Source organism: Tamandua tetradactyla, chromosome 21 (genome assembly GCF_023851605.1).
Source record: "Tamandua tetradactyla isolate mTamTet1 chromosome 21, mTamTet1.pri, whole genome shotgun sequence".
Classification (NCBI taxonomy): Eukaryota; Metazoa; Chordata; class Mammalia; order Pilosa; family Myrmecophagidae; genus Tamandua; species Tamandua tetradactyla.
The window spans coordinates 22,141,132-22,168,159 of NC_135347.1; the positions used below are offsets into that span (position 1 = coordinate 22,141,132).

General features: G+C 35.2%; 1 protein-coding gene and 1 pseudogene across 1 annotated transcript in view; one reads left to right on the forward strand and one right to left on the reverse strand.

Annotated features, from left to right (window-relative positions):
* FBXL17 (F-box and leucine rich repeat protein 17) overlaps positions 1-27,028 on the forward strand; it is a 574,971-nt gene that overhangs the window by 118,187 nt on the left and 429,756 nt on the right. The window lies entirely within an intron of this gene.
* Positions 19,629-20,475, reverse strand: LOC143665520 (nucleophosmin pseudogene; annotated as a pseudogene).

Genomic DNA, 27,028 nt, shown 5'->3' on the forward strand with positions numbered 1-27,028 from the left:
TTCATGAGTTGGTTACCCAGTTTCTAGATTAACTGAGACCTTTATTTCCTTTTATTTTCCCCTCTCCACCCTATACCCCACCCAACCTATAAATCTCAAGTTTTTCTTTCTCATTATCGAGTTTACTAGAGGAGAAAGCATGCGAGGGTCACGTGCTATGTAAATTATACCTTTGTATCTTGTTAAAAGTTATTAAAATAATGACCAAAATTAGTTGGTAATTATCTTTGGCGTTTAATTGTATATGCAACGAAACAACAACAAAATGTTATCACTGATTTTTCATATTGCCCTAGGAATATGTCTCCATTCAGATGTCACTTCCTCAGGTACAGCTCTCTAATATACCCCTCCCTATAGAGCACCCCCATTCATTCACTCATTTATTTATATAGCTTACCTATTTTGTCTCTCTTCATAGCACTTACTTCATTTATTCATCCACCTGTCTGTCTAACTGATGACTGTCTCTTTGTCTTTTGGTTTAGACTGCACTTGGTCTTTTTCAGTCCTGTAGCCCTACTGCAACCTACAGCACAGTGCCTGCCTCAGAGCAGGCAAAAATATTTGTTGAATAAATCATAAACCAAGGGAAGCAACATTGTACATTTTATAGAAATGGAATAAAGACTAACTTTACCTTGGTTACACTACTAATAACAAATAGAGGCAGGATTGATTAAATAACAGTCTGCATTTTATAATGCGTATCTTAAATACTGAAAATAACATATTAAAGATTTGCCAACCACTAATATTTGTTATCGCTATATAAACTAGAGATTGAGTGTTCTGTGGTAATGTATAACTTCGTATTTCACTGCTGTGATTTCCAGATTAAGAGTGAAAATTTAGTCTATTTTTTAAACATTTTCAAAGCATCTTTGAAATATTGACTTTGTTGTGTTTGGGGAATTCTATGTATAGCTATTTTAAAAATATTAGCTTTTCTGTTAGCCATAAGTACTTAACTGAGAAATTTATTGGAATAAATAGTCTAGATATTTAGATTATGTATAGAAACTTTAGAATAAAATTAATGATAAGCATTTTAGGAAATACATCTCCAAATTAAAATTATTTTCAAAGTGAGTTTGCAAGTATTATTTAATGAATTTCTAGTCTACACCAAATAAAATAAAAATAAAATTAGGAGTACAGATTTTGCAGACTTTTCTAGAACTACTGTGCATATCTAGATGTAAACATTTATAGATATTTGATATTTGTATTACATAACAATGTCAATTATGCAAAGTATTGATAATAGCATCTATTTTTAATTCAACTTTTCACTATTTCTGTATACAGAAACTTTCTGTCTTGCCAACTAGATTTTTTTGTTTAACTCTTTTTTTTTGAAAAATATTTTTATTGAGATATCTTCATACACAAACAGTCCATCCAAAGTTTACAATAAATGGCTCACAGTATAGTCACATAGTTCTGCATTCCTCACCATGATCATTTTTAGAACGTTTGCATCACTCCGGAAACAGAAATAAAAAGAAAAAAAGACACATATATCCCATATCCCTTACCCCTCCCTCTCATTGACCACTAGTATTTTAATCCACCCATTTTATTTTACCCCTTATCCCTCCTACTATTTATTTATTTTTTATCTGTATTTTTTTTACTTATCTGTTCATATCCTGGATAAGGGGAATATCAGCCACAACATTTTCACAATCACATGATCACAGCTATATAGTTATACACTTGTCTTCAAGAATCAAGGCTACTGAATCCAGTTCAACAGTTTCAAGTACTTCCCTCCAGCCACTCCAATACACCACAAACTAAAAAGGAATATCTATATAATGCATAAGAATAACCTTCAGGATAACCTCTGAATTCTGTTTGAAATCTCCCAGCCGCTGAAACTTTTGTCCCATTTCTCTTTTCCCCCTTATGGTCAAGAAGGCTTTCTTAATCCCATGATGCCAGGTCCCAGCTTGTCTCTGGGAATCATGTCCCATGTTTGCAGGGACATTTACACCCCTGGGAATCATGCTCCATGTAGGGGGGAGGGCAATGAACTCCCCTGTGGAATTGGCTTAGAGAGATAGGCCACATCTGAGCAATAAAAGAAGTTCTCTAGCTGTTACTCCCAGGCATAATTATGAGTAGGCTTAGCTTATCCTTTGCAGGAGTAAGTTTCATAAAGGCGAACACCAAGATCTAGGGCTCAGCCTTTTGAATTGGTTGTCCCCACTGCTTGTGAGACTATCAGGAATTCCTTAGATAGGGAAGTTTAATATTTCCTCCTTTCTCCCCAGTCCCCCAAGGGGACTTTGCAAATACATTTCTCCCTTTGGTCTCACACAGAAGTTGAAATATTAAAATATAGACCATATCATCCTTTATGCTGTGTTCTGATTTACCTTAGTCCTGTCCAGATCAGCTTCTGTCATACTTCTAGTCAAAGTCTGATCCCTTTTTCAAATTTTTAAACAGTTCCTGTATGGAATAATACTGACTTTCATAGCTTCAGAGGTTTAACTCTGAGTCTCAGGTGTCACACAAATACCCAAAGTTTCAGGAAACAACCAGGTTATACACAAATAGCTCAGTATCTCAGAATTTAGAAATAACACAACTCCAAAATAGATGTGACTGTTGTAAGAGCTTATACTCTAGGATCCTTTACAATAGGCTCCAACAATGCTCTCGATTTCAATTCTCTGAGTTTTTATATTATAGTTATTCCATATGAGTGATGCATAATAATATTTGACTTTTTGTTTCTGATAGTTCATTTAACATACATAATCCTCAAGGCTCATTCACCTAGTTTCATGCCTCACAACTTCATTTCTTTTTGCAGCTTCTCAGTAGTCTATTGTATGGATACACCTTAGTTCCCCCTTCTGTTCCTTTGTTGTTGTACCCTTAGACCACCTCCATCTGTTGCGAATCATGAACACTGCTGCCATAAACATCAATGTGCAAATGTTCATTTGTGCCAACTTGATTTTTAATGGTGCCCTAAATAATTTCTGCTGATATCTTTTATTGGAAAATGCTGAAGATATATGCTAATCTCTTTAAAATTTGTCTATTATCTAAATGTGAAATACCTCTAATAGTAAAACACTGCTTTTTTACCACTTTACTCTAATGTTTCCAAATTAGAGTTATTCAAAATTATCTCCCACCATTCAACTTTTAAAATTAGCTGTGTAGGTCCTTTTGATAGTTGAAACATACTTAAAACTAAAGTGTGAGATTTCAAGTAAATTTTGGCTCATATTTTTAAATCGTGAAATGGTTCTTATATTTATCTATGCCCCTACTTTACCACACATTCATCTACCACTTTTTAAAGTTTAGAAAAATGAAAAAATTGGAATTCATTGATCTGAATAAGAGAAAGTTAAAGGACAGTTAAGTATATCTATTTTTGAGTAACTGCGTTGCTTTTCTATATAAAAGTTAAATTTAATTGGAATCTTCACACTTGCTACTCAAAGTGTAATCTGAGGACCAATTTTCAGGCTTAACTTGGAAATTGTTAGAAATGTAGACTCTCAGATTCCCACCTCATTTCTATTGAATCAGAATCTGCATTATAACAAGATGTGATCTGTATGTACATTAAATTTTGAGATGCTTTGGTTTGTAATAAGCTGATCAAGCAAAACAAAAAACAGATTCTTATTTTAGGATGATTAAATACTATTTTTCAGACATTATTTAGATATTCAGGAGTCTTGATGGAAATAAGTATATCACTGCATGCTTGGAGATCAATGGTTGATATAGTTGATCTCTTAAGGGATAATATGGACATCAACAGAATACAGTTGCGCATTGGCAAATCGCAGGTTTGATCTTTTATTTTTTTATTTGTCTTTTTTCTTTTCTAGGTTTATGTTTTAAATGTGTTTATTTTACTCATGAAATCATAAGGTGGTATTGTGTTGAACATATGCTAGGTATAATAAATGTGAATTGTTGAGAATAGTAAGTAGTATTGACAGTGATGATATGTGGTTTCCATCACTTAAAAATTATATGGTTAATTGAGCCAACGTTCTGTATTTAAGAATTGTATTAAAATCATTATATGCCAAATTGGAATTCCTTTACTGAAGATGAATGCAAATAGTTTTTTTCTCCTTCCCTAATTGGATAGAATGACTGATAAATCAGTATTTCAGAAAATAAGGTAACAGCCTTCCTTAACTTAATCACATCATCAAATCAACTGAAAGGGCAATGATATAATCAGCAACCAACCATAGAAACAGGAAAAAAATCCTTTTAATATAGACATGTCATTGATTAAAACAGAACTTCTAAATTATTCTGTTGCTTTTTCTAAATACAATTTTTTGTTCTTGATATTAATTTATATGATTGTCTTTAATATGGAACAAACCATCAATCTTGAGGAAAATAATAAGGATTTGGCCCTATGACAATGTGAATAAAAGTTGAAAATATATTTCTCCAGTATTATAATTCTTTATAATTTTTAAATTATATTTATTGATATACTGTTAGTCAATTAAAAATTAATTGGTTTATTCATTCTTCTTTGGAATGAAAAAAGTTGGTTATAACTGGTACCTTTACACTAAGATTTGTTCATACTTATACACTAGTACTTTTGTACTAAGAGTTATTAATTTGTATTAACATACAGAAGATATTGTCACTGGTCAATAAAGCTGGTATGGCTTAGAGAGCTGATCCTATCTCTGCTCTAAGTCTTGAACCATTTTCAAGAAATGAGGAGGTAGTTAAAAAGGCTTCCAGATGAAAATCCTGAATACTTCCTCACTTATTTAAGTGTCAAGAGATTTTTACTTATTTTGCATTGAAGTCCTTCCATTTTCATTTAAAGCCTGTTTCTTCCTGTATATTTATAAACTTCAAAATAAATAGCTAGTGAATGACAGGGACTATCTGTCTCATTAGCCTACTCTGGTGTCATAAAGTCTATTGAGTATTTTCCTCTACCCTCTCTTGACCAGTTTAAATAATTGTAGTTACTTCATTGTTTATCTTTCTTTTGATTATTTAAACAGAAAACCTAGCCCTTTGAATGTTTTTGGTGCTATTAAATTGTAGCGGACAAATTAAAAGGAGTACCAGTTGTCTTTCTGATTTAGTTGGGACCAGTTGAGTTAACTAAAAAAAATTGTTTAAAGTAGAGATTTTTTAAAAAAATAAACTCACACACAACATTAAAGACCTAAATTTACTTTCCATTTTGGATAGTTTCTTCAAATAAGGAATATTTTTTTCTTTATGTCTAATTATAGTTTTGAAGAGTTCATTAGTGCCATGGATATTTTGGGAATCTGGTAAAGTACATGGAAGCTTTCTTGGGATAATGTTAAAATACATGGGAATATCTATATTTTGTTTGCATATTAAATAAGATCAGTTGTCTGCTAACTGTCATAATTTTGCAGTGGTAATGAATATTAAGGCAACAACCATTAGGTGATATGAAAACACTCGTAATTTCTACTGTTGTCAAAACTACTGTGCTTGAAGGAAATGCTAAATAGAGGTTGGTAAAAGTAAAAGTATAATAGAGGTGAGTGAAAGTAAATAGAGGTTGTTGAAAGTGAAAATGTATTAAATTTTTCCCATACAAATGTATGGACCTATTAGGGTTTGTGGACTATAGGACGAGAACGTAGAGTTTAGCTGGCAACCTTGCTGACCTCTGTTATTCTGATATTTAAAAAAAAATTGTTGCTTTTTCTAGATGGATATTTATATCATCCAATAATAATTTTCCCTCTTTCTTTCTATCCTTTGTAATTTCATTTTCCATTACACATTATAGTGGCCAAGGCCTCTAGAACTGTTTAAGAGTTCTGGTACTCTCTTGTTCCTAATCTTAAAAGGAATGCCGATTTTTCATGAAGTACAAATGTTTCATATAGGGTTTTTTTTTTATTAATTAAAAAAAATTAACACAACATTTAGAAATCATTCCATTCTACATATGCAATCAGTAATTCTTAATATCAGCATATAGATGTATGATAATCATTTCTTAGTACATTTTCATCGATTTAGAAAAAGAAATAGCAAGACAACAGAAAAAGAAATAAAATGATAATATAGAGAAAAAAATAAAAATAAAAATATATTAAAAAAACAAAACAAACAAACGAAAAAAAACTATAGCTCAGATGCAGCTTCATTCAGTGTTTTAACATAATTACATTACAATTAGGTAGTATTGTGCTGTCCATTTTTGAGTTTTTATATTCAGTCCTGTTGCACAGTCTGTATCCCTTCAGCTCCAATTACCCATTATCTTACCCTATTTCTAACTCCTGATAGTCTCTGTTACCAATGACATATTCCAAGTTTATTCTCTAATGTCAGTTCACATCAGTGGGACCATACAGTATTTGTCCTTTAGACTTTGGCTAGTCTCACTCAGCATAATGTTCGCTAGGTCCATCCATGTTATTACATGCTTCATAAGTTTATTCTGTCTTAAAGCTGCATAATATTCCATCGTATGTATATACCGCAGTTTGTTTAGCCACTCGTCTGTTGATGGACATTTTGGCTGTTTCCATCTCTTTGCAATTGTAAATAATGCTGCTATAAACATTGGTGTGCAAATGTCTGTCTGTGTCTTTGCCCTTAAGTCCTTTGAGTAGATACCTAGCAATGGTATTGCTGGGTCGTATGGCAATTCTATATTCAGCTTTTTGAGGAACTGCCAAACTGCCTTCCACAGCGGTTGCACCATTTGACATTCCCACCAACAGTGGATAAGTGTGCCTCTTTCTCCACATCCTCTCCAGCACTTGTCATTTTTTGTTTTGTTGATAACGGCCATTCTGGTGGGTGTGAGATGATATCTCATTGTGGTTTTGATTTGCATTTCTCTAATGACCAGGGACATTGAACATCTCTTCATGTGCCTTTTGGCCATTTGTATTTCCTCTTCTGAGAAGTGTCTGTTCAGGTCTTTTGTCCATTTTGTAATTGGGTTGGCTGTCTTTTTGTTGTTGAGTTGAACAATCTCTTTATAAATTCTGGATACTAGACCTTTATCTGATATGTTGTTTCCAAATATTGTCTCCCATTGTGTAGGCTGTCTTTCTACTTTCTTGATGAAGTTCTTTGATGCACAGAAGTGTTTAATTTTGAGGAGCTCCCATTTATTTATTTCCTTCTTCAGTGCTCTTGCTTTAGGTTTAAGGTCCATAAAACCGCCTCCAACTGTAAGTTTCGTAAGATATCTCCCTACATTTTCCTCTAACTGTTTTATGGTCTTAGACCTAATGTTTAGATGTTTGATCCATTTTGAGTTAACTTTTGTATAGGGTGTGAGATATGGGTCCTCTTTCATTCTTTTGCATATGGATATCCAGTTCTCTAGGCACCATTTATTGAAGAGACTGTTCTGTCCCAGGTGAGTTGGCTTGACTGCCTTATCAAAGATCAAATGTCCATAGATGAGAGGGTCTATACCTGAGCACTCTATTTTTTTTATTTATTAAAAAAAATTAACTAACACAACATTTAGAAATCATTCCATTCTACATATGCAATCAGTGATTCTTAATATCATCACATAATGCGTGATCATCATTTCTTAGTACATTTTCATCGATTTAGAAAAAGAAATAGCAAGACAACAGAAAAAGAAATAAAATGATAATATAGAGAAAAAAATAAAAATAAAAAATATATTAAAAAAACAAAACAAACAAACGAAAAAAAACTATAGCTCAGATGCAGCTTCATTCAGTGTTTTAACGTAATTACATTACAATTAGGTAGTATTGTGCTGTCCATTTTTGAGTTTTTATATTCAGTCCTGTTGCACAGTCTGTATCCCTTCAGCTCCAATTACCCATTATCTTACCCTATTTCTAACTCCTGATGGTCTCTGTTACCAATGACATATTCCAAGTTTATTCTCTAATATCAGTTCACATCAGTGGGACCATACAGTATTTGTCCTTTAGACTTTGGCTAGTCTCACTCAGCATAATGTTTGCTAGGTCCATCCATGTTATTACATGCTTCATAAGTTTATTCTGTCTTAAAGCTGCATAATATTCCATCGTATGTATATACCACAGTTTGTTTAGCCACTCGTCTGTTGATGGACATTTTGGCTGTTTCCATCTCTTTGCAATTGTAAATAATGCTGCTATAAACATTGGTGTGCAAATGTCTGTCTGTGTCTTTGCCCTTAAGTCCTTTGAGTAGATACCTAGCAATGGTATTGCTGGGTCATATGACAATTCTATATTCAGCTTTTTGAGGAACTGCCAAACTGCCTTCCACAGTGGTTGCACCATTTGACATTCCCACCAACAGTGGATAAGTGTGCCTCTTTCTGCACATCCTCTCCAGCACTTGTCATTTTTTGTTTTGTTGCTAACGGCCATTCTGGTGGGTGTGAGATGATATCTCATTGTGGTTTTGATTTGCATTTCTCTAATGACCAGGGACATTGAACATCTCTTCATGTGCCTTTTGGCCATTTGTATTTCCTCTTCTGAGAAGTGTCTGTTCAGGTCTTTTGTCCATTTTGTAATTGGGTTGGCTGTCTTTTTGTTGTTGAGTTGAACAATCTCTTTATAAATTTTGGATACTAGGCCTTTATCTGATATGTCGTTTCCAAATATTGTCTCCCATTGTGTAGGCTGTCTTTCTATTTTCTTGATGAAGTTCTTTGATGTGCAAAAGTGTTTAATTTTGAGAAGTTCCCATTTCTTTCTTTCTTTCTTCAGTGCTCTTGCTTTGGGTGTATGGTCTAGGAAACCTCCTCCTAGTGTAGGATTTATAAGATATTTCCCTACATTTTCTTCTGACAGTTTTATGTTCTTAGATCTAATGTTTAGGTCCATGATCCATTTTGAATTAATTTTTGTATTGGATATGAGACATGGGTCCTCTTTCATTCTTTTGCATATGGATATCCAGTTCTCTAGGCACCATTTATTGAAGAGACTGTTTTGTCCCAGGTGAGTTGGCTTGACGGCCTTATCAAAGATCAATTGTCTGTAGATGAGAGGGTCTATATCTGAACACTCTATTCTATTCCATTGGTCAGTATATCTAACTTTATGCCAGTACCGTGCTGTTTTGACTAGTGTAGTTTCATAATACGCCTTAAAGTCTGGTAGTGTGAGACCTCTGACTTCATTTTTTTCCCTCAGGATCCTTTTAGCTATTTGGGGCACCCTTCCCTTCCAGATAAATTTGGTTATTGGTCTTTCTATTTCTGAAAGTAATTTTTTGGAATTTTGATTAGTATTGCATTGAATCTTTAAATCAATTTAGGTAGAATTGACTCCTTAACTATATTTAGTCTTCTAATCCATGAACACGGTTTGCCCTTCCATCTATTTAGGTCTTCCATGATTTCTTTTAACAGTTTCTTGTAGTTTTCTTTGTATAGGTCTTTTGTCTCTTTACTTAAATTTATTCCTAAATACTTTATTCTTTTGGTTGCAATTGTAAATGGAATTCTTTTCTTGATCCCCCCCTCAGATTGTTCATTACTAGTGTATAGAAACACTACAGATTTTTGAGTGTTTGATCTTGTAACCTGCCACTTCGCTGTACTCATTTATTAGCTCTAGTAGTTTTGCTGTGGATTTTTCGGGGTTTTCAACATATAGTATCGTATCATCTGCAAACAGTGAGAGTTTTACTTCTTCGTTTCCAATTTTGATGCCTTGTATTTCTTTTGCTTGTGTAATTGCTCTGGCTAGAACTCCCAACACAATGTTGATTAACAGTGGTGATAGTGGACATCTTTGTCTTGTTCCTGATCTTATGGGGAAAGTTTTCAGTTTTTCCCAATTGAGGATGATGTTAGCTGTGGGTTTTTCATCTATTCCCTTTACCATGTTGAGGAAGTTCCCTTCTATTCCTATCCTTTGAAGTGTTTTTACAGGAAAGAATGTTGAATTTTGTCCAATGACTTTTCTGCATCAATAGAGATGATCATGTGGTTTTTCTGTTTGATTTGTTGATATGGTGTATTACATTAATTGATTTTCTTATGTTGAACCATCCTTGCATACCTGGGATGAATCCTACTTGGTCATGGTGTATAATTCTTTTAATGTGTTGCTGGATTCAATTTGCTAGAATTTTATTGAGGATTTTTACATCTATATTCATTGAAAGATTGGTTTGTAATTTCTTATTTTGTAATATCTTTGTCTGGCTTTGGTATGAAAGTCATGTTGGCTTCGTAGAATGAGTTAGGTAGCTTTCCCTCCTCTTCAATGTTTTTGAAGAGTTTGAGCAGGTTGGTAGTAATTCTTTCTGAAATGTTTGGTAGAATTCACATGTGAAGCCATCTCATCCTGGGCTTTTCTTTTTGAGGAGCTTCTAAATGACTGATTCAATTTCTTTACTTGTGATTGGTTTGTTGAGGTCATCTATTTCTTCTCAAGTCAAAGCTGGTTGTTCATGCCTTTCTAGAAAGTTGTCCATTTCATCTACATTGTCATATTTATTAGCATAAAGTTGTTCATAGTATCCTGTCATTACTTCCGTTATTTTTGGGGTCAGTGGTTCTGTCTTGTCTTCCATTTCTGATGTCATTTGTTTGCATCCTCTGTCTTCTTCTTTTTGTCAGTCTTGCTAAGGGCCCATCAATCTTGTTGATTTTCTTATAGAACCAGCTTCTGGTTTTGTTGATTTTCTTCATAGTTTTCATGTTCTCAATTTCATTTATTTCTGCTCTAAACTTCATTATTTCTTTCCTTTTGCTTGCTTTGGGGTTAGTTTGCTGTTTTTTCTCTACTTCATCCAAGTGGACAGTTAATTCCTCAATTTTTGCCCTGTCTTCTTTTTATTTATTTATTTATTTATTTATTTATTTTTTATTAATTAAAGAAATTAACCCAACATTTAGAAATCATTCCATTCTACATATGCAATCAGTAATTCTTAACATCATCACATAGATGCATGATCATCATTTCTTAGTACATTTGCATCGATTTAGGAAAAGAACTAGCAAAACAACAGAAAAAGATATAGAATGTTAATATAGAGAAAAAAATAATAATAGTAAAAAAAAAAAGAAAAGGAAAAAGAAAGAAAAAAGGCAAACAAACAGACAGACAAAAAAAAAAAAACCTATAGCTCAGATGCAGCTTCATTCAGTGTTTTAACATGATTACTTTACAATTAGGTATTATTGTGCTGTCCATTTTTGAGATTTTGTATCTAGTCCTGTTGCACAGTCTGTATCCCTTCAGCTCCAGTTACCCATTATCTTACCGTGTTTCTAACTCCTGCTGGACTCTGTTACCAATGACATATTCCAAGTTTATTCTCAATTGTTGGTTCACATCAGTGGGACCATAACAGTATTTTTCCTTTAGTTTTTGGCTAGACTCCCTCAGCATAATGTTCTCTAGGTCCATCCATGTTATTACATGCTTCATAAGTTTATTCTGTCTTAAAGCTGCATAATATTCCATCGTATGTATACACCACAGTTTGTTTGTCCACTCATCTGTTGATGGACATTTTGGCTGTTTCCATCTCTTTGCAATTGTAAATAACGCTGCTATAAACATTGGTGTGCAAATGTCTGTTTGTGTCTTTGCCCTTAAGTCGTTTGAGTAGATACCTAGCAATGGTATTTCCGGGTCATATGGCAATTCTATATTCAGCTTTTTGAGGAACTGCCAAACTGCCTTCCACAGTGGTTGCACCATTTGACGTTCCCACCAACAGTGGATAAGTGTGCCTCTTTCTCCCCATCCTCTCCAGCACTTGTCATTTTCTGTTTTGTTGACAATGGCCATTCTGGTGGGTGTGAGATGATATCTCATTGTGGTTTTGATTTGCATTTCTCTAATGGCCAGGGACATTGAGCATCTCTTCATGTGCCTTTTGACCATTTGTATTTCCTCTTCTGATAGGTGTCTGTTCAAGTCTTTTTCCCATTTTGTGATTGGGTTGGCTGTCTTTTTGTTGTTGAGTTGGACAATCTCTTTATAAATTCTGGATACTAGACCTTTATCTTGATATAGGCATTTAGGGCAATAAATTTCCTTCTTAGCACTACCTTTGCTGCATCCCATAAGTTTTGATATGTTGTGTTTTCATTTTCATTTGCCTTGAGATATTTACTGATTTCTCTTGTAATTTCTTCCTTTACCCACTGGTTGTTTAAGAGTGTGTTGTTGAGACTCCACATATTTCTGAATTTTCTGGCACTCTGCCTATTATTGATTTCCAACTTCATTCCTTTATGATCTGAGAAAGTGTTTTTTATGATTTCACTCTTTTTAAGTTTATTGAGACTTGCTTTGTGATGCAGCATATGGTCTATCCTTGAGAATGATCCATAAGCACTTGAGTAAAAGGTGTATCCTACTGTTGTGTGGTGTAATGTTCTACAAATGTCTGTTAAGTCTATCTCATTTATTGTATTATTCAAATTCTCTATTTCTTCATTGATCCTCTGTGTAGATGTTCTGTCCATTGATGAGAATGTGGAATTAAATTCTCCAACTATTATTGTAGATGTGTCTATTTCTCTTTTCAGTGTTTTCAGTGTTTGCCTCATGTATTTTGAAGCATTCTGACTCAGTGCATAAATAGTTATGATTGTTATGTCTTCTTGTTGAATTGTTCCTTTTATTAATACATAGTGTTCTTCTTTGTCTCTAACTGTTTTACATTTGAAGTCTAATTTGTTGGATATTAGTATAGCCACTCCTGCTCTTTTCCACTTGTTATTTGCATGAAACATCTTTTCCAAACCTTTCACTTTCAACCTGTTTATCCTTGGGTCTAAGATATGTTTCCTGTAGACAGCATATAGATGGGTCCTGTATTTAAATCCATTCTGCCAGTCTGTGTCTTTTGATTGGGGATTTTAATCCATTAACATTTGGTGTTATTACTGTATGGGTAGTACTTTCTTCCACCATTTTGCCTTTTGGATTTTATATGTCATGTCTAATTTTTCTTCTTTTTACCTTTACTGATACTCTTCCTTTCTACACTCTTCTCCACCCCTCTCTCTCCTGTCTTTTCGTATCTGCCTCTAGCGCTCCCTTTAGTATGTCTCCTCATTTTTGAAGGACAGTTTTGCTGGATATAGAATTCTTGGTTGGCAGTTTTTCTCTTTTAGTAATTTAAATATATCATCCCACTGTCTTCTCGCCTCCATGGTTTCTGCTGAGAAATCTACACATAGTCTTATTGGGTTTCCCTTGTATATGATGGATTGCTTTTCTCTTGCTACTTTCAAGATTCTCTCTTTCTCTTTGAACTCTGACATTCTGATTAGTAAGTGTCTTGGAGTACATCTATTTGGATCTGTTCTCTTTGGGGTATGCTGCAGTTCTTGGGTCTGTAATTTTAACTCTTTCTTAAAATTTGGAATATTTTCAGTGATAATTTCCTCCATTAATTTTTCTCCTCCTTTTCCCTTCTCTTCTCCTTCTCACCCACCCACAACACATATATTCGTGCGCTTCATATTGTCATTCAATTCTCTGAGTACCTGCTCATATTTTTCCATTTTTTCCTCTATATTTTCTTTTGCTTGTTGGATTTCAGATGTTCTGTCCTCCAGTTCACTAACCCTATCTTCTGCCTCTTGAAATCTAACATTGTAAGTTTCCATTGCTTTTTTCATCTATTCTACTGTGCCTTTCATTCCCATAAATTCTGTGATTTGTTTTTAAAGACTTTTGATTTCTTTTTGTTCATTTCTTGCCTTCTTTATATCCTCCCTCAATTCATTGATTTGGTTTTTGATGAGGTTTTCCATGTCTGTTCGTATATTCTGAATTAATTGTTTCAACTCCTGTATCTCATTTGAATTGTTGGTTTGTTCCTTTGACTGGACCATATCTTCAGTTTTCCTAGTGTGGTTTGTTATTTTTTGCCTGGCATGTAGGCATTTAATTATCTTAATTAGTTTATTCTGGAGATTGTTTCCACTTCTTTTACCTAGGGTTGTCTTGCTGGATGAATCAGTTGTCTATTTGTTCTTTGACATTCAATTCAACTTCTTTTGGACCACTAGCTTAGGTTTTATTTAACAGAGGAGAATTTTCCAGTTCTTGTTTTCTTGTTTCTAGCCCTGCTTGTATGGTGCCACCCCCCCACACCCCCCCACACCCCCCACTCCCCCACCCCCGCCACCCTTAGAAGAGTGTACTGTGGTATTATAGACCCCAGCCGGATTTTCCCAGACCAAACTGGCCTCCTGTCAGGAGGAAAGAGTCACCTGCATCAGTTTTCCCTGAGGGTGAGACCCAGAAGGTTGAAAGACTTTCTGGTGAAGTCTCTGGAGTCTGTTTTTCTTATCCTGCCCAGTATGTGGCACTTGTCTGCCTGCAGGTCCCACCACCATAAGATGATGCGGTATCTTTAACTTTGGCAGTCTCTCAGCTGGGGTGTGGTGGAGACATCGGAGAGGTTGTAGGCTGGTTTTAATGGCTTCAAATTACTAAGCCCTGATGTCTGATTTCCTTGAGGAAGGGATTCCACCTGAGCTGGGTCTCACCCCTCCTCTGGGGAAGGCACAGGTTCTGGACAAGCTCTCAAACAAGCTTGTTTCTGCTTATGCCTGGGGCAGTTGCAGCCTGAGAAGCCCTGCTGCTGTACCCAAAGGCAGTCAAGCCTTTGTAGAAACACAGCTGCAAAAATCTCTGTTTCTTTTTTTTTTCTTTTTCCATCAGCCCTGTCCCCTAGGCGCTGGGGCTAAAATCAGCAACCTCCACTTTCACCAGGTTCACCTGAGTGGGGGCCTATTTTTAGTAGTCAGAATTTGTGAATTAATTCCATACTTGAAATTTAGTTGTGCTCAGCCCCCACTGCTGGTAAAGTCTCTTTCCTTTTCTCTCTGGAAAGCTTCCTCCGGGGGAGGGGCACCAGCCACCATGGCTTGGGGAATTCATGGTTCTGGGTGGGCTTGCAGTTGATCCAGCTAGTCCAGACTGGGGTATGCTGTGTGTCTGGTCACTCACATGGCCCCAGGAGCTGTTCTGTACTGTTCCTGGTTATTTAGTAGCTGTTCTGGAGGACGAACTAAATCCCACACCTTGCCAAGCCGTCATCTTAGAACCGGAGTCAAGAATCTTATTTTTATGATTTTTCTCATATAGGTCTTTGCCATACCACTATCTTTAGCTGTAGTCCTTAGGTTCAGGTATCACCTGGCCAGGGGATGGTGACCATTTGTTTTGCTATCGATTTTAATCATCAGTATCTGAATTTCATTTTTGGCTCATTACATGTGGTCAACTAAGGGGAGTGCCTTCCTCAATGAGTGAGATTTCATTTAGTTAGCAGGAGGCTTAAAAGAAGAGCTCAAAAGAAAGAGACATAGTTCAGCAGAACTCAGCAGAGCTGAGCAGAGTTCAGCATAGTTCAGCTCAGTGCTGACAAAGACCCAGAGGTTTGGAGATGTAGAAATGAAATGCCCCGGGGAAAGCTATTTGAACAGAGAAGCCAGGTCCGTGGGGAGTGAGCACAGTCACCATGTGCCTTCCCAAATTAGTTAATTTGTAACTTATAAAAACTAATAAATCTCCTTTATAAAAGCGAAACCATCTCTCTGGTGTATTGCATTTTGACAGCTTTAACAAGCTAAAACACTTGCTATGTAAGATTATTTGGGTTCTGACTTTGAGAGTGGGTTGGAGTTAGCAAGGTTATCTGAAGTAACAGGTTATATGTAGTTCATGACTTTTGGATTGTGGATTCCACAAGCTGAGATAGGAAAATTTAAAACTGAAAATTTATTTGAATCTGTTATGTTACTGAGTTCATTATCAGGTGTTAAATCAAGTTTAAATATAGCAGCATCCCTATGTGACCTTCACTAATTTAAGGAAGTTCTCTTCCAGTTCTATTTTGTTACAGTTTTTTAAAAAGAAATCATGAATAGCTTATAAACTTTATCATATGCTTTTCTGTATCAATTAAGCTCACCATATAATAATGTCAGACACATTTATCTTGCAGAATACCCCATGGAATCATTATGTTATTATTTTTTAATATAATGTTGGATTCAGTTAACTAATACTTTATTTAAAGTTTATTTCCCCCCCTATTGATTTCTTAAGTGAAGTGGACCCCTATTTTTATTTTCCTATGTTGTCTGGTTTTGGAGTCAACCTTCCATTAGCCTTCTAAAATGAGCTGGGCTCATTTCATACTTTTTCACTTTGCTGGCACAACTTTTATTATATATCTATTAATATTTCTTAAATGTTTATTAGAACCCACTTATAAAACCATGTGAGCCTTGAACTCACTTGAACGGGCTTTATGAACAGCAAGTTTTGACTACTATTCTATGTCTAAAACCTATTTATTATAGTCAAGGTATCTGTTTCTTCATATGCCAATTTTGGCATGTTATGTTTTCTAGGAATTTATCCATTTTATCTAAACTTTAGATTATTAATGTATAAGTTGTTCACACATACATTTAACTTTATGCTTTTCCTTTGCATTGTCTTTACATCTTTTTATCACCTTCCCTTGTGATGACTTTTGAAAAAGATATGTAAATATTTATTAATATTCTTAATGTTTTCAGAAAAGCAATCTTTGTTAACCTTATTTGTTAACAAAATCTAATTTGTTAGTACCTATTGCTTTTTTCTTCAGTATTTTATTGATTTCTGCTCTTTTATTTACTTGCTTCTTGTTTTTATTCTTTGTATTTTTTTCCTTTTTTTGTTTTTGTTTTTGTTTAGTTTAGTTAGTCTGTAAAACAACAAATAAGATTTGATGACTCTTATGTCCTGCATAAATGCATCATCTTCTTGATTTTGTTTCTTTTATTTTTATTTCAGTAATTTCTTCAAGACTGTTTTCAGTTTTCAACTTTGTAAGGATCCCTAATCTGGGATTGATTTAGAACTCACTGCTCTCCCTGATATGTGGGACATGAATAATGAATTATAAATAATTCATTATTTATAATGAATTGTAATTTAGTGTGATGCCACGATATATCACAGAGTAATTTAGACAGTAAATCAAAAATTCATTCTTTAGTTGTATCTATCCTGCTATTTATCTTCTTTATATATTTTTTATTGCATCAATTATATATATATATATTTATTCTTTTTGTTACATGGGCAGGTAGCAGGAATTAAACCCGGATCTCTGGCATGGCAGGCGAGAACTCTGCCGCTGAGCCACTGTGGCCTGCACATACATCAGTTATATTTTTATAACTAGTTATTTTTTAGCTTTTAATATTTATATTGACAAATCTTCACACACATATGGTCCATTGATGGTGTACAATCAGTGGCTCACAATATAATTGCATAGTTGTTTATTCATCACCATAATCATTTTTAGAATATTGGCATCACTCCAGAAAAAAACAGACAGATACATATATCCATCCATGTCCCTTACCCATCCTTCTCACCACTAGTATTTCAGTCTACCCATTTTATTTTATCCCTTATCCCTCCTATTGTTTATTTATTCTTTTTCCACATTTTTACATATCTTTCCATACCCTGAATAAAGGAAGCATCAGCCACAAGGTTTACACAATTACACAATCAGCACTTTACAAGCTATATCATTATACAGCCATCTTCAAGAATCAAGGTGACTGGAACACAGTTTAACAGTTTCAGGTACTTCCCTCCAGTCACTTTAATACATCATAAACTAAAAAGGGATATCTATACAATGCATAAGAATAGCTTCCAGGATAACTTCTCAACTCTGAAATCTCTCAGCCACTGAAACTCTTTTTGTCTCATTTCTCTTTTTTCCCTTTTGGTCAGGAAGGCTCTCTCAGTCCCATGATGCTGGGTCCCAGCTCATTCTGGGAGTTCTGTCCCAGGTTGCCAGGGAGATTTACACCCCTGTTTATGGTGGCAGTGTTTGCAGTTCACAACGGATGAAGGTGGCCTAAAGGTACAATGACTGAGAAATAGAAGGGGGAATTGTAGTGTATACATACAGTGGACTACTTGAGCATACATACAATACTCACCCTTGTAGCAGGGAGAGCAGTGAGTTCACCTGCCAAGTTAGTGTAGAGAGAGAAGCCACGTCAGAGCAACAAAAGAGGTTCTCTGGGGGTGAGTCTTAGCCATAATTATAAGTAGGCTTAGCTTCTCCTTTGCAGGGATGAGTTTTATAGAGACGAACCCCAAGATCAAAGGTTCAGAGTACTGATTTGGTTGTCTCCACTGCTTGTGCAAATATCAGGAATTCTCCAAATGAAGAAACTGAATATTTCCTCCTTTCTCCCCAGTCAACCAAGGGGACTTTGCAAATGCTTCTTTATTTATTGTCTAAATTACTTTGTGATATATCGTGGCATCACATTAATCTGGACAAAAGAAAATCTCATGCCCTATTCAAGATTCCATATACTTATGGTGTCAACTAAACTGACCATTCAAGTTAAATTAGGTAATGATACCCAAAATATAAATTTTGCACCAAATAAATGTCTCTCCCTTTGGTGTAAAACAGAAGTTGAAGATGACACTATCATCCTTTACCCTGTTTCTAATCTACCTTAGTCCTATCCAGATCAGCTTCATTCATATCTCTCATTGAAGTCTGATCACTTTTTCAACTTTTTAAACAGTTTCTGTAAATAGTTATGTACTGCTGTCTTTCATAGTTTCAGAGCTCTAACTCTGAGTCTCAGGTGTCACACAAATACCCTAAGATTCTGGGAAAGACCAGGTTACATACAAACAGCTCAGTATGTCAGAATTTAGAAATAGCAGTTACAAGTCCTGAAAATATATGACTGCTATAAGGGCTTACAATCTAGGACCCTTTACAATAGGCCCCAACCTGATAACTCATGCTCTTGACTTCAGTTCACCGAGTTTTTATATTATAGTTAGACCTTGTGAATAAGGCATGATAATATGTGTCTTTTTGCTTCTGATGCTTCACTCAACATGCACAAGTTCTCAATTTTCATTCACTTAACAACTTCATTCCTTCTTGCAGCTGCTCAGTTGTCCATTGTATGTATACACTACAATTTCCCCTTCTATTTCTTGGTCATTGTACCTTTAGGCCACCTTCATCCGTTGTGAACTGGAAACACTGCCACCACAAACACCAGTGTGCAAATGTCCATTTTTGCCCCAACACTCAATTCCTCCAGGTATATACTGAGTAATGGGGTTTCTGGATCATATGGCAACCCCACCTTTCACCTCCTGTGAAACTGCCTCACTCCCCTTCAAGGGGCTGCCCCCTCTCAGTTTTCCTACCAACAGTGAACAGGTATTTCTCTTTCTCTGCATTTTCTCTCACACTTGTTTCTCTCTGTTCATTTTTTTTATAAATTAAAATACGGAGTTTATTTCACATGTACATTTGTCTCCCCCCCCCCCCATTTTCATTTGTCTAACCACTGCTCCTGTGTTCTAAAATAGCATTCCATACATACTTAAAACCAAGCAAAGGGTGGAGTTCCATCTTTAAAAACTAAACAGGCATTTTGGACAACAAATTCTTGGCCAAGGGACCTGGACAACATTTATCAGACACAGTAGGAAAAGTTTTCCTGTGCATTATAAAAAGGACAGCCAGATATCAGTTGTTAAGAAATGGAATAAGACAGAAAGTTTTAGCAAACTGTTTAAACTGTTTTCTTAAAGAGACTCCCACCACTGCCAGAGATCTTGAATAGCCTCCTGGTTAGTCATCCAGAAGCAATTCTTCACGTAATTGAACTTGGTTTCCACTTTGGGAAGAGAACCACCATTGTCTATACTTGCTTGCATTTTTGCTTTAATGTCTTCTGCAGAACTAGGTCTTTTGGGTGTTTTAGGAGTTTTTCTTGTTTTTTGAAGGATTCTTGATGATTTGATCTTGATGTTGATGGTTTTGAGTCTTTTCCATTCTGTTTTTATTTCTGTGCATTTTTTGCTGATATATCTCATATAGATTTCTTCCTTGGAGCTTTTTCTTCCATTTCCTTATCGTCAAAATCATCATCTTCTTCATCATCATCTTCATCAGCAGCAAGATTTACTTTTCTCTGTGGAACCTTGCTACCACTTCCAGTAGCAGATCGCTTTCCAGATATACTGAAGAGTTTCACATCATCCTTGTCTTCATTTTCTGACTCTCCATCTTCCTTCACAGCTACTAAGTGCTGTCTACTAATATGCACAGGCCCTGAACCACACGTCAACCGTAAGACTACAGGTGGTGTTATTTCAAAGCTTCCAAGGGAAACTGTTGGCTGTACAGACATTTTCAAAGTTGCCAGTGTTACTTTAATTAGGCTGCCTTCATAATTCATTGCCTCTGTTTCAACAGTGTACAATTCATCTTTTGCACCAGCCCCAAAGCTGACTGTTCTTAGAGATAACTGGTGCTCATTTTCATCATTATCCACCTTAAAATGATAATTTTTGTCAGCCTTTAATTCACAACTGAAAAGATAGTTCTGGAGCCTCAAGGAGCTCATGTCCATGCCATCGAATCTTCCATGGGGTGGTGGCATGCACTTAGACAGGAAAGAAGACATACAGAGATAGACAACCACTGTCACAAAGAATAGTTGCATAGGACGCAATCACAACAGGGCTTTCTGTTCATTTTTAAACAGTTTTATTCGCACATCATACAGTCCAACCTGAGTAAATAGACATGACTTTGCACCAGAACCTATATGAAGACATTTCCTTCTCTTCCAGAAAGAATCCATATCCCTCCCCCATGTCGTCTACCTGTTGACATTTAGTTTTGGCATAATGCCTTTATTACATTCAGTGGAGGCATATTACAATATTACTGTTGACTGTAATATTATTGTTGACTATAAACCCTAGCTTGCATTGATTGTACTTTTTCCTGTATACCATTCATTTTTAACACCTTGCAATGTGACATTCATTTGTTCTCCCTCATGCAAAAATGTTTTTATTTGTACATTTAATCACCATCATTGTCCCCACTAGGCATTCCTAAGTTATATCATCTCAGTCTTTATCCTCTATCTTTCCTCCTGGTTTTATAATGTCCCCAGTCCTCCCTCAATCATACTCACATTCAACTTCATTCAATGTACTTATGTTATTATGCTATAATCTGGTGGTATTGTGCTATCTATTTATGAATTTTTACAGTCAGTCCTGTTGCACAATCTTCAGCACTTAATGCCCAGTCTCTACCCTATTTCTATCTCCTGATAACCTGTATTCCTAACTTCAGCTCTCAAAGTTCACTCATTAATGTTAGTTCATATTAGTAAGACCATACATTATCTCTCCTTTTGTTTCTAGTTAATTTCACTCAGCAAAATGTCTTCCAGTTTCATCCACATTGTTACATACTTCATGACTTTATTCTGTCTTACTGTTGCATAATATTTCATCATATGTATATACCACATCTTGTTTATCCCCTCATCCATTGATGAACACTTGGACTGTTTCCATTTCTCAGCAATCATAAATAATACTGCTATAAACATTGGTGTGTAAATGTCCGTTTGTGTCCTTGCCTTCAGGTCCTCTGAATATATACCTAGTAATGGGATTGCTGGATCATGTGGCAATTCTATACTTAGCTTCCTGAGGAACCGCCAAAGTGCCTGTACTGGTTTGAAAGGAAGTATGCCCCCTAAGAAAAGCCATGTTTTAATATAAATCCCATTTCTTAAAGGTAGAATAATCTCTATTCAATACTGTATATTTGAAACTGTAATGAGATCATCTCCCTGGTTGATGTGATTTAGTTAAGAATGGTTGTTAAACTGGATTAGGGGATGACATGTCTCCACCCATTTGAGTGGGTCTTGATTAGTTTCTGAAGTCCTATAAAAGAGGAAACATTTTGGAGAATGAGAGATTCAGAGAGAGCAGAATGACATAGCCATGAGAAGCAGAGTCCACCAGCCAATGACCTTTGGAGATGAAGAAGGAAAATGCCTCCCGGGGAGCTTCACGAAACAGGAAGCCAGGAGAAGACGCTAGCAGATGATGCCATATTCACCATGTGCCCTTCCAGATGAGAGAGAAACCCTGACCGTGTTCACCATGTGCTTTTCCAGATGAGAGAGAAACCGTGAACTTCATCGGCCTTCTTGAACCAAGGTATCTTTCCCTGGATGCCTTAGATTGGACATTTCTGTAGACTTGTTTTAACTGGGACATTTTCTCAGACTTAGAACTGTAATCTAGCAACTCATTAAATTTTAAAAGCCATTCCGTTTCTGGTATATTGCATTCCGGCAGCTAGCAAACTAGAACAGTGCCTTCCGGAGTGGTTGTACCATTTTACCTTCCCACCAACAGTGAATATGTCCCTCCACAACCTCTCCAGCATCTGTTGTTTTCTGTTTGTTTTGATACTGGTCATTCTAGTGGGTGTCAGATGTGGTTTTGGTTTGCATTTCCCTAATAACCAGTGGAGTTGAACATCTGTTCATGGGCCTTTTAGCCATTTGTATTTCCTTTTTCTGAGAAGTATCTGTTCATGTTTTTGCCCTTTTTTTAATTGAGTTGTTTGTCTTTTTGTTGAGTTGAATCTCTTTATATCTTCTGGATAATAAAACCTTATCTTGTATGTGGTATCCAATTTTTTTCTCCCAATGCATAGCCTGCCTTTTTATTTTCCTGACAAAGTTTGTTGATCCACAAAAGTGTTTAATATTGTGGAGTTCCCATTTATCTACTTCTTTTTTCGTGCTTGTGTTTTGGGTGTAAGGTCTAGGAAACCACCCCCTATTGCAAGATTTATAAAATATTTTCCTACATTTTCTCTCAAAGTTTTATGGTCTTAGCTCTAATGTTTAGGTCTTTGATCCATTTTGAGTTGTTTTTATATAGTGTGTGAGATATGAATCCTCTTTCATTCTTTTGCATGTGACTATCCAGTTCTACAGAGACCATTTACTGATGAGGTTTCTCTGTCCCAGGTGGATTGGCTTGACTGCCTTATAAAAGATCAGTTGTCCATAGATGAGAGTGTCTATTTTTGAACACTCAATTCAATTCCATTGGTTGGTATATCTGTCTTTATGCCAGTACCATGCTGTTTTGACCACTGAAGCTTTGACATATGCTTTAAAGTCATGTAGTGTGAGACCTCCCACTTCATTTTTCTTTTTCAAGATATTTTTAGCTATTCGTGACACCCTGCCCTTCCAGGTAAATTTGGTTATTGGTTTTTCTATTTATGCCAAGAAAGTTCTTGATATTTTAATTAGTATTGCATGAATCTATAAGTCAATTTGTTTAGAATTGATACCTTAACTATTTAGTCTTCTGATCCATGAACACTTCCATTTATTTAGGTCTTCCATGACTTCTTTTAGAAATTTTGTGTAGTTTTCTATGTGTAAGTCTTTTGTAACCTTGTTTAAATGTATTCCTAAATATTTTATTCTTTTTGTTGCTATTGTAAATGAAATTTTTTTCTTGATTCCTTCCTCAGTTTGCTTATCGCTAGTATACAGAAACACTACTGATATTTGGATGTTAATGTAATACCCTGCCACTCTGCTATACTCATTTATCAGCTGTAGTAGCTTTGCTGTAGATTTTTTTGCAATTTTCAACTGATATCATGTCATCTGCAAACACTGAAGGTTTTACTTCTTCCTTCCAATTTGTACGCCTTTTGTCTAATGGGTCTGGCTGAAACTTCCAGTACAATGTTGAATAACAAGACAATGAGCATCCTTGTCTTGTTCCTGATCTTAGAGGGAGAGCTTTCACTCTTTCCCCACTAAGGATGGTGTTAACTGTGGCTTTTTCATATATTCCCTTTATGGTATTGAGGAAGTTCCCTTCTATTCCTATCCTTTGAACTATTTTTCAATAAGAAAATTGTTGAAATTTGTTAAATGCCTATTCAATCAAGATGATTATGTGGTTTTTCTGCTTTGATTTGTTGATATGGTATATTAATTAATTGTTTTCTTATGTTAAACCAGCCTTACATAACTGATCATGGTATACAATTCTTTTAATGTGCTGCTGGATTTGGTTTGCATGTATTTTATTGAGAATTTTTCATGTCTATATTCATTAAAGAGATTGGTTAGTAATTTTCTTTCCTTGTAGTATCTTTATCTGGCTTTGGTATGAGGATGATCTTGGCTTCATAGAATGAGTTAAATAGCTTCCCCTTCTCTTCAATTTTTTGAAGAGTGTGAGCAGGATTAGGAAAAGAATTCCTAATTCTTTCTTGAATGCTTGGTAGAATTCACATGTGATCCCATCTAGTCCTGGACTTTTCTTTTTTGTGAGCTTCTTTTTTTTTTTCAATTTAAGCAAAGTCAAACTTTATCTAAGGAAAGGAACTATAATATATTTTATATTTAATTATCTCTTGGTTTACTCCAACATGTTAAATCTAAAGAAAAATTATCTTCAAACCATTTACTTTATGATTTAATAACTTAAAGCTTTTTTTTCAGGGTACTTATATTATTGTGCTACATTACAGTAGTGTTTTGTTATCCATTTCTGAATTTTTACAGTCAACCCTGTAGCACAATCTGTATTCCTTCAGCACTAAATGCCCAGTCTCTACCCTATTTCTATCTCCTGGTACCCTTTGTTCTTAACTTAATCTCAAAGTTCATTCATTAATGTTAGTTCATATTCCTGAGACCATATAGTATCTTTCCTTTTGTTTCTGGCTAATTTCATTCAGCATAATGTCCTCAAGGTTCATCCATGTTGGTACTTGCTTAATGACTTTATTCTGTCTTATCACTGCATAATATTCCATTGTATACATTAACATAGCTTGTTTAACGACTTATCCATTAATGGACATTTGGGCTGTTTCCATCTCTTGGCAATTGTAAATAATGTTGCTGTAAACACTGGTGTGCAAATGTCCATTTGTGTTCTTGCCCTCAGTTCCTCTTAATATATACTTAGTAATGGGATTGTTAAATCATAAGGCAGTTCTATTTAGTTTCCTGGGGAACCACCAAACTACCTTCTACAGAGGTTGTATCATTTTACATTCCTACCAACAGTGGACAAGTGTGCTTCTTTTTCCACATCCTCTCCAGCATTTGTCATTTTCTGTTTTTTTTTTTTTTTTTGATACTGGCCATTCTTGTGGATGTCAGATGATATCTCATTATGGTTTTGATTTGCATTTCCCTACTGACCAGTGAAGTTGAGTATCTTTTCATGTACCTTTTACTCATTTGTAACTCCTCTTCTGAGAAGTGCACATTTTAAAATTCGGTTGTTTGTCTTTTTGTTGTTGAGTTGAAGAATCTCTATGTATTCTGGATACTAAATACTTCCTTATCTGTTGTGGTATTCAAATATTGTCTCCCACTGTGTAGGCTGTCTTTTTACTCTCTTGACAAAGTTCCTTGATGCACAAAAGTGTTTAATTTTGTGGAGTTCCCATTTATCTATTTCTTTTTTCAGTGCTCATGCTTCAGGTGTAAGGTCTAGGAAACCACCCGTATTACAAGATTTATAAGATATTTCCCTACATTTTCTTCTAAAAGTTGTATGGTCTTAGCTCTAATGTTTAGCTCTTTGATCCATCTTGAGTTAGTTTTTGTATAGGGTATGAGATGTGGATCCTCTTTCATTCTTTTGCATATGAATATCCAGTTCTCCAAGCACCACTTATTGAAGAGGCTGCTCTGCCCTAGGTGGATTGGTTTGACTGCCTTATCAAAGATCAAATGTCCATACATGAGAGGGTTTGTTTCTAATACTCAATCCAATTCCTTTGGTCAATATATTTATCTTTATGCTAGTACCATGCTTTTATTATTATTATTATTATTATTTTTAGCCTCTGTAGCTTTGTAATATGCTTTAAAGTCAGGTAGTGTGTGACCTCCCACTTCATTTTTCTTTCTCAAGTGTTTTTAACTAGTTGGTACACCCTGTCCTTCTGAATAAATTTGGTTAATGGCTTTTCTGTTTCTGCCAAGAAAGTTGTTGGGATTTTAATTAATATTGCATAAATCTATAAATCAATTTGTGTAGCATTGACATCTTAACTATATTTAGTCTTTCATTCCATGAACACAGCATTCCCTTCCATTTATTTAGGTCTTCCATGATTTCTTGTAGTTTTCTGCATATGGGTCTTTTGTATCCTTATTTAATCTATTCTAAATATTTAATTATTGTTGGTTGCTATTGTAAATGGATTTTTTTCTCGATGTTTTCCTCACATTGCACATCCCTAGTGTGTAGAAGCTGTACTGATTTTGGGGTGTTGATCTTGTACTTTGCCATGTTGCTGTACTCATTCATTAGCTCTAGTAGCTTTGTTATAGATTTTTCAGGATTTTCTACTTATAGTGTCCTGTCATCTGCAAACAGTGAAGGTTTTACTTTTTCCTTTCCAATTTGGATGCCTTTAATTTCTTATTCTTGTTTAATTGCTCTGGCTAGAACTTCCAGCACAATGTTCAATAACAGTGGTGACAATGGGCTCTTTGTCTTGTTCCTCATCTTGGAGGGAAAGCTTTCATTCTTTCTTTATTGAGGATGATATTAAGTGTGGGTTTTTTGTATGTTCCCTTTATCATGTTGAGCAAATTCTTTCTATTCCTATTCTTTGAAGTGTTTTCATCAAGAAAGTATGTTGAATTTAGTCAAATCCCTTTTCTCTGTCAATCTAGATGACCACGTGGTATATTATATTAATTGATTTTCTTATGTTGAACCATCCTTGCAAACCTGGAATATTTTCCACTTGGTAATAAAATATAATTCTTTTAATGTGTTGCTGGATTCAATTTGAAAGTATTTTGTTGAGGATTTTTGCATCCATATTCATTAGAAAGATTTGTCTGTTCTTTTCTTCTTATATCTTTGTTTACCTTTGATATTAGGGTAATATTGGCTTCATCGACTGAGTTAGGTAGCTTTCCCTCCTCTTCAATTTTTTTGAAGAATTTGAGAAGGGTTTATATTAATTCTTTTTTGACTGTTAGGTAGAATGCATATATGAAGCCACCTGGTCCTGGACTTTTCTTTTTGGGGGCTTCTTAATGAATGATTCAATTCTTTAATTGTGCTTGATTTGTTGAGAT